We start from the raw sequence: 6,000 nt of genomic DNA on the forward strand, positions 1-6,000 counted from the left end.
CGTCGTATTAGTCGTTTTGTACTGATGCATCAGCGGTAGACGGTGTACTCGTACTAATGGGGCACTGAACGCTCGCTTTGTTAGTCTCTACGTACCTTGGTAGCTTTTCCAAAGGCGAGATGTGTCATGAAGGTTGGCAGCAGTTTTACATCAATAATTTGAAGCCAGAAGCACGTCCTAGACGTGAAAAAGCTTGTCAAGTAGGATCTTCGGCGACGTTCATGATAAACTTTACCACTCGTTTAATAGTTTCAGTACTGAAAGCGGAGCTAGGTAAACGTCAAGACTTGTTTCCGTTAGTACGAAGCGATATTCCACTAACCCGATAATGTTTAACGAAACTGTTGAATCTGGTCTTGTGAAGACGATGCGTGAAAAGAAAAGTTTTCAGGCAGATTCGGTGGCTTTGAAAATAGAAAGGCATCCTGATTCGCTGCCTCGTTTTCTCTGCTCTTCCTGATTCTCTAACCTGTTCACAGTTTATGGCACGGTGGATCATTCCCAAAATTACTAGATCGAGCTCAGTCCAGGAAAGTTCCGGAAGGTTGTTTCGGCAATCCAAGATGTCTACAATTTTGATAGAAGAGGTGCATGGATCTCCATTATCTCCAAGTGCACATCCACATGTTTTGGCCGCAAATGCCTGCTCTTTCGATCGCTCAGATGTATCACAATTTGAGAAGTCAAAGTCATCATCGGAGTCAATTTCCTGATTAGTTTCATCACTGCTGTCAGAACCGTAGTCGTCCAGTTGATCATCTTCCTCTTCTACTGGTCTGGCGCCAAGAATAATCTTCTGCTAGGGATTCTAAATCTTTTCCGCCGGTTAGAAAGTATGAGAATTCATGACTGTGAATGCACTCTGAAACTTAATGATGAGCGGCTACGAAGCGTTTGCTTGTTTCTTTTGCGAGTGTAAACATGTCGCAGTGTAAATGACATAACTATGGAAACCAAAAGCAAGTGAATGCACGCACAGGGTCCAGAGGAGTTTGAAACGTAAAGTTTGCTCAGTTTCCGAGCTAAAAAAGACTCGTTAGTACCTTCGATAACGTTAAGTTTAATTATCGTAGCGTTACAGTTGCGTTGCGCAAGGTATGTATCGCGGTGCTAAAGACTAAGAGCTCGTAAGATGCCTGGATGGGCGTACAATAAATAATACGCTAACTGGCGGTTATTTATTTATTTATTTATTTTTTTTAAAAATGCCGATTTACATAGATAGACAAACAGTGACCGCGTCGATAAGGATACATAGAGCCGGAAACCTCTTGCTAAAAAATTCATTCATCTGCATGTGAGCATGTCATGCCATTAGCGTGCAAACGTGCTATAACGTGCCATGTGCGTGCGTTTACCTTATTCCCTGAAATCCCGTGGATATCCCAATAATGATTTGTGATAGGAAAAAAGTTTTTCTCAGTTCTGATTTCCACTGTTATCGAACGCTAAAATTAGGGTTGTTGCCATTGTGTCCTTTTTCCAAGCCTTTTGGGTGTAAATTTTTCTAAAGCTTCTGAGGGGTGGCAGGAATATTTAGTGCATGACGAATGTGTACAACAGTGAACCATATAAATTACTTTTTTTAGAGAGAGATCTTGAGGTTATAACTGTAAAGAAAGTTTTATATACAGAAAAGTGTAAAATATGATATAGAATAGAATATGAAAGTAGCCCCAAACAAAATCATTTTTTTAACAAAAACTTCCTCTGAATCCCGATGTGAACAACATTGCATCGGCGATTTTTTTTTCAATAAACTAAAGTTTATTAATTAAACAAACCTTAAAAGACAAAAACAAAAAGAAAAACATATATTAGTGGTAAATGAAAATTATAAACTATACTTGAGTTATTAAGAACAAAAATCATTTTCGTTAAAAAAAATAGTTTATATCAAGGCGTAATGTTTTCAGTTAAACATGGACTCCCTTGCAACATTTCGCGTCCAACAGCTTTATACCTCAGTTCAACTTTGTCTGCATTCGCGTTTAAGTTCCGTAATTTTTCGAACATTCAATCTTGACAATTTCTTATCGTGAAACGTGGAAAATGGAAACAAAGCCCTTGGTTGCAATCCAAAGCAAATCCAGCAACGAAAAGGCACAAAAAGTTTCTGAAAATATGGAATATATAGTCTTGAGCGGGACAAAGAGTCGTGGTTTGCCCAACCTTTAATGATTTGCGAAGTCTTAATCACACCCGACGACCGAAACGTACCCGTATGTACGAAATCAGAGAGATAATATCACACAAAGAAATGATTTTAGCTCTTCTGCAACGATTTCAAGCGCCATTGGTGCGTCTCTCTTTGCTCCAGGAGGCGAAAAACTACGCAATAAACCGCACTTTTTTAAGTCGTATATCAGCCACTTGGGATGTTGAGAGTACACGAAAAAAAGTTCGTAAACAATGACGTTCATTGAAGAAAAAAAATCCATAAAAGTCCAACTCTGCGCATGTTAAAAAAAAACCTAAATTTCTCGTATTGAAACCTACACTGGGCCGCGTGTTAAACAGCCGTAACACAAAAAAATTTGAAGAAAAATTTTCCTTATACTCCTCTGTCAAGGTCTGTATTCCAGACATTCTTTAATATTAGTTCAATATTTTTCCCTTTCAATCTTCTTTTGTTATCTTTACTTACCCTACCCCCAAATCAGTGTTGCCTGGCTTATTATGTGGTCTAGACATTACATGTCAGTTTGTATCGTAGAGCCTTAGGTATTACAACAATGGGTGATTGGAGGAGAGTGAGGGATCGCGGAGTAGAGAGGAATTTTAAAATGTTCAGCTGTTTTCAGTGCTTTAAATAAAAAAACCCCTCGAAGTCATTTTGTTTTTGTTCTACAAAATAGCACGTTGTCTTTTCGTAGACTCAGATATGAAAAATCGAAAAGAAAGCACCAGTTATTTGATACTCTTGGTTTATTTACAGGCATTTATTGTGCATCTTAGTAAAAAGTAAAGCCTTTATAAGGGCCCAAGTGGCCCATGAGGCCGGTGCTTAACTCCTGTTTTCTTAGCATGAAGCGGCTAGGAGTATTGCTACTCTCCCCTGGATGAGATGCTAACTTAACTGGTACCCATTTGTACACCTGGGTGAAGAGAAGCACTGTGAGAGTAAAGTGTCTTGCCTAAGAACACAACACAATGACCTCGACCAGGGCTCGAACCCGGACCACCCGATCCGGAGTCGAGTGCACTAACCATTGTGCATTCTGACCATCTTTAATTCGTACAATGTAGTTACCAGCGCGATTTACGATTTCTTGTTAGGACGTTGGACAACAACCAGTTGAAGGAACTACCATCAGACATTTTTAGTAAAAACACCCGGCTGACGAACCTGTAAGTTTATACCTTGCTTTATTTATGCAAAAAGTGGCTTAAATCCAAATCTACTGAACAGAGAAGTAATATTTTATCTCCAAATGATTGAAGAGTCGTTCTTCGCGAACATTAATGTTATTTCTAATAGTGATGAACAGTACAATTGGATCCACGGCTCCCTTGTTTTGACCTCTGCTCAACACCATGCGCCACTTCTCGTCTACCTAAAAGTTAATTTTTTCGCCATGAAATGACCAGCCCTTGCAAAATTTGGGATTTTGGATTTGAGCAAAGAAAAAGAATGAGTAAAACTATTAAAAAACTAAAAATTAACCATATAAATGGGTACGATATTTTATTACACACATTAATCTTCCCGGAAAATGCGTGTTTTCAGCCGCTAACCCCGGTGAATACGTTGTTGCACACTCGGAAAATGATAATGAACTAAAGGAAAACGAGCTGTTTGCTGTGCGTTAACCGAGCAGTTATCGCCTGAAAAATATATTTTTTACCTGCACTTACCGCGAAGGAAAACTGCCAAATAATGGGAAGAATACTGGCAGGGATTCACCGATGTGAAAACGCTCAGGAAATGTCAGAATTTCCGTATGCAAAACACAGGTAAACGTTAGTAAAATGCCGCGTTTTCGTGAATTCAATCCTCGTTTTCGCACGGCGAACGCTTTTTTTGTTGTTGTTGTGATAGTTTAATAAAAAAAATCACGAAAGCCCGCCTCAGCGTATGTTCAAAAAAAATTAATTTTCTCCTATGGAAACTTAGATTGGGCCGCGCGTCAACCAGATGTAACACAGAAAATTTCAAGAAAATTTTTCATATACTCCTAATCCAAGGTCTGTCCGATTCCAGACATTCTGTATATTAGTTCAATACTTTTCTCTTTCAAACTTCTTTTGGTATCTTTACCTACCCTAACCCTTACCCTACAACAAATCAATATCACCTAGCCCATGATGTGGTCTACACTACATGTAAGTTGGTGATGGGAGGAGAGGGAAGGAGAGGAGAGGAATTTTAAAGTGTTCAGTCGTGTTCAGAGCTTTGAATAACAAACCTTCAAAGTTCTTTCGTTTTATAAAATAGCCCGTTGTCTTGTCGTAGACTCAAATATGGAAAATCGAAAAGAAAGTATCGGCTCTTTGATTCTTAAGGTTTACTTGAATGCATTTATTGTGGATCCTGACCCTTTCTAATTCGTGGAATGTAATTGACACCACTTTTTATTATTTCTTGTTAGGATTTTAGACAACAACCAGTTGGGGGAATTACCATCAGACATTTTTAGTAATAACACTAGGCTGGCGAACCTGTAAGTTTATACTCTGCTTCATCAGTATGCTAAAGGACATGTCTTAAATCCAAATCTACCGAACAGAGAAGTAATGTTTTATCTCCAAATGATCGAATTTACCTTCTTTTCTTGAACACTCATATTATTTCTTATGCTGATGCACAGTACCCTTGGACTCACCTGACCCTTATTTTGACCTCTGCTAAACAGAATGTGCCGTAAAACGACCAGCCATGTCGAAATTTGGGCTGTTACTTTTTTGTTTTTTTGTCTTTTTTCTCTGTTTATTTTATGTTTTGTCTTTTCGCTTGTGCCAATGATGTTTTCCCTTTTTTTATTGCTTTTTTTGAGTTATTTTCCTTTTTGCATATTTTTTTTCTTTTACGTAGTATGGGAGAAAACTGTACCAAGATAAAAATAGCTTGGATAGATTTCATGTATATTTGAATCAAAAAGTTTTTAGTAGGGTTGATTTTGTTATTGTTGTGCTTTTAGTAAGCTTTAATACTTGGAAACATTTAGGTCTTGTATCATCTTGAAGCTCCAACTAAATCGGTACTTTGATATGTTTTCTTGTAAAAAGGACTCTTGACGAAAACAAGCTAAAGAATTTGTCTTCAGGCATTTTTAGAAACAACGTTCGTCTGTCATTTCTGTAAGTAGATGATGTTATTGTTATTGTTAACAGCATAATGAGGGATAAGAGTGAGGTAACCAACGGACCAACCAAGAATTTCGTAACGCGTAGCTCTGATATGTTGGCTCAGGTAAAATTTTGCACTTGTTCGGAATTTGTTTGAACTCTGAAAATACAGCATTTACCGTACTGAAAATCGCATGGAGTTGTAGATAACATTTTCATCATTGTTTGAACGGACTGAGTTGCATTGGAATTTGAACTTCAACGCAAATTGAGACTGCGCGTTTGATGGGTCAAAGAATGCACTGTTTACCATCAGATCGCAAGAGCAAAGAAGCGAACAATGATAATACTTATAACAGAATGACTTATTCACAATGAATAAATAACCCGCATGACAATCCCAAAGTTATAAATTTAAGAGGGCACGGTAAACAAGGAGGACAGGAAACATAGAGAGGTGGAAAAATCCTACTGACTGTGCCGAGATTATCCAGTCGTTTATAGAACACAGTCACGGATTGGAATTGGGGGAAAAAAATCCTATGAGTACCTTGGACCTGGGCTCCAGCCCACAACACCGGGTCCGGTACTTTCAGCGCTTGCTAACACGCTAATCTCTATCAGACATGCGCAGTCTAACCTTAATCACATTTATTTTTGGGTGTAATATCTTCCTCCTTTAGTAGTTTCTAGTTTTGAAGTGCTAAAAAT

The 6,000-nt window shown here is 38.2% G+C and overlaps 1 protein-coding gene and 1 pseudogene across 1 annotated transcript in view; both read left to right on the plus strand.

Moving 5' to 3' along the window:
• The window catches only part of LOC113664212 (uncharacterized), a 187,467-nt pseudogene that overhangs the window by 150,479 nt on the left and 30,988 nt on the right, over window positions 1–6,000 (plus strand).
• LOC113666842 (uncharacterized) overlaps window positions 3,284–6,000 on the plus strand; it is a 25,182-nt gene continuing 22,465 nt past the window's right edge. The window contains exons 1-3 of the mRNA XM_089201011.1: window positions 3,284–3,351; window positions 4,593–4,664; window positions 5,230–5,301. The gene's annotated coding sequence lies outside the window, so the exon portion shown is untranslated. The remainder of the gene's footprint in view (window positions 3,352–4,592; window positions 4,665–5,229; window positions 5,302–6,000) is intronic.

Source organism: Pocillopora damicornis, chromosome 1, assembly GCF_964200805.1.
Source record: "Pocillopora damicornis chromosome 1, jaPocDami1.2, whole genome shotgun sequence".
Classification (NCBI taxonomy): domain Eukaryota; kingdom Metazoa; phylum Cnidaria; class Anthozoa; order Scleractinia; family Pocilloporidae; genus Pocillopora; species Pocillopora damicornis.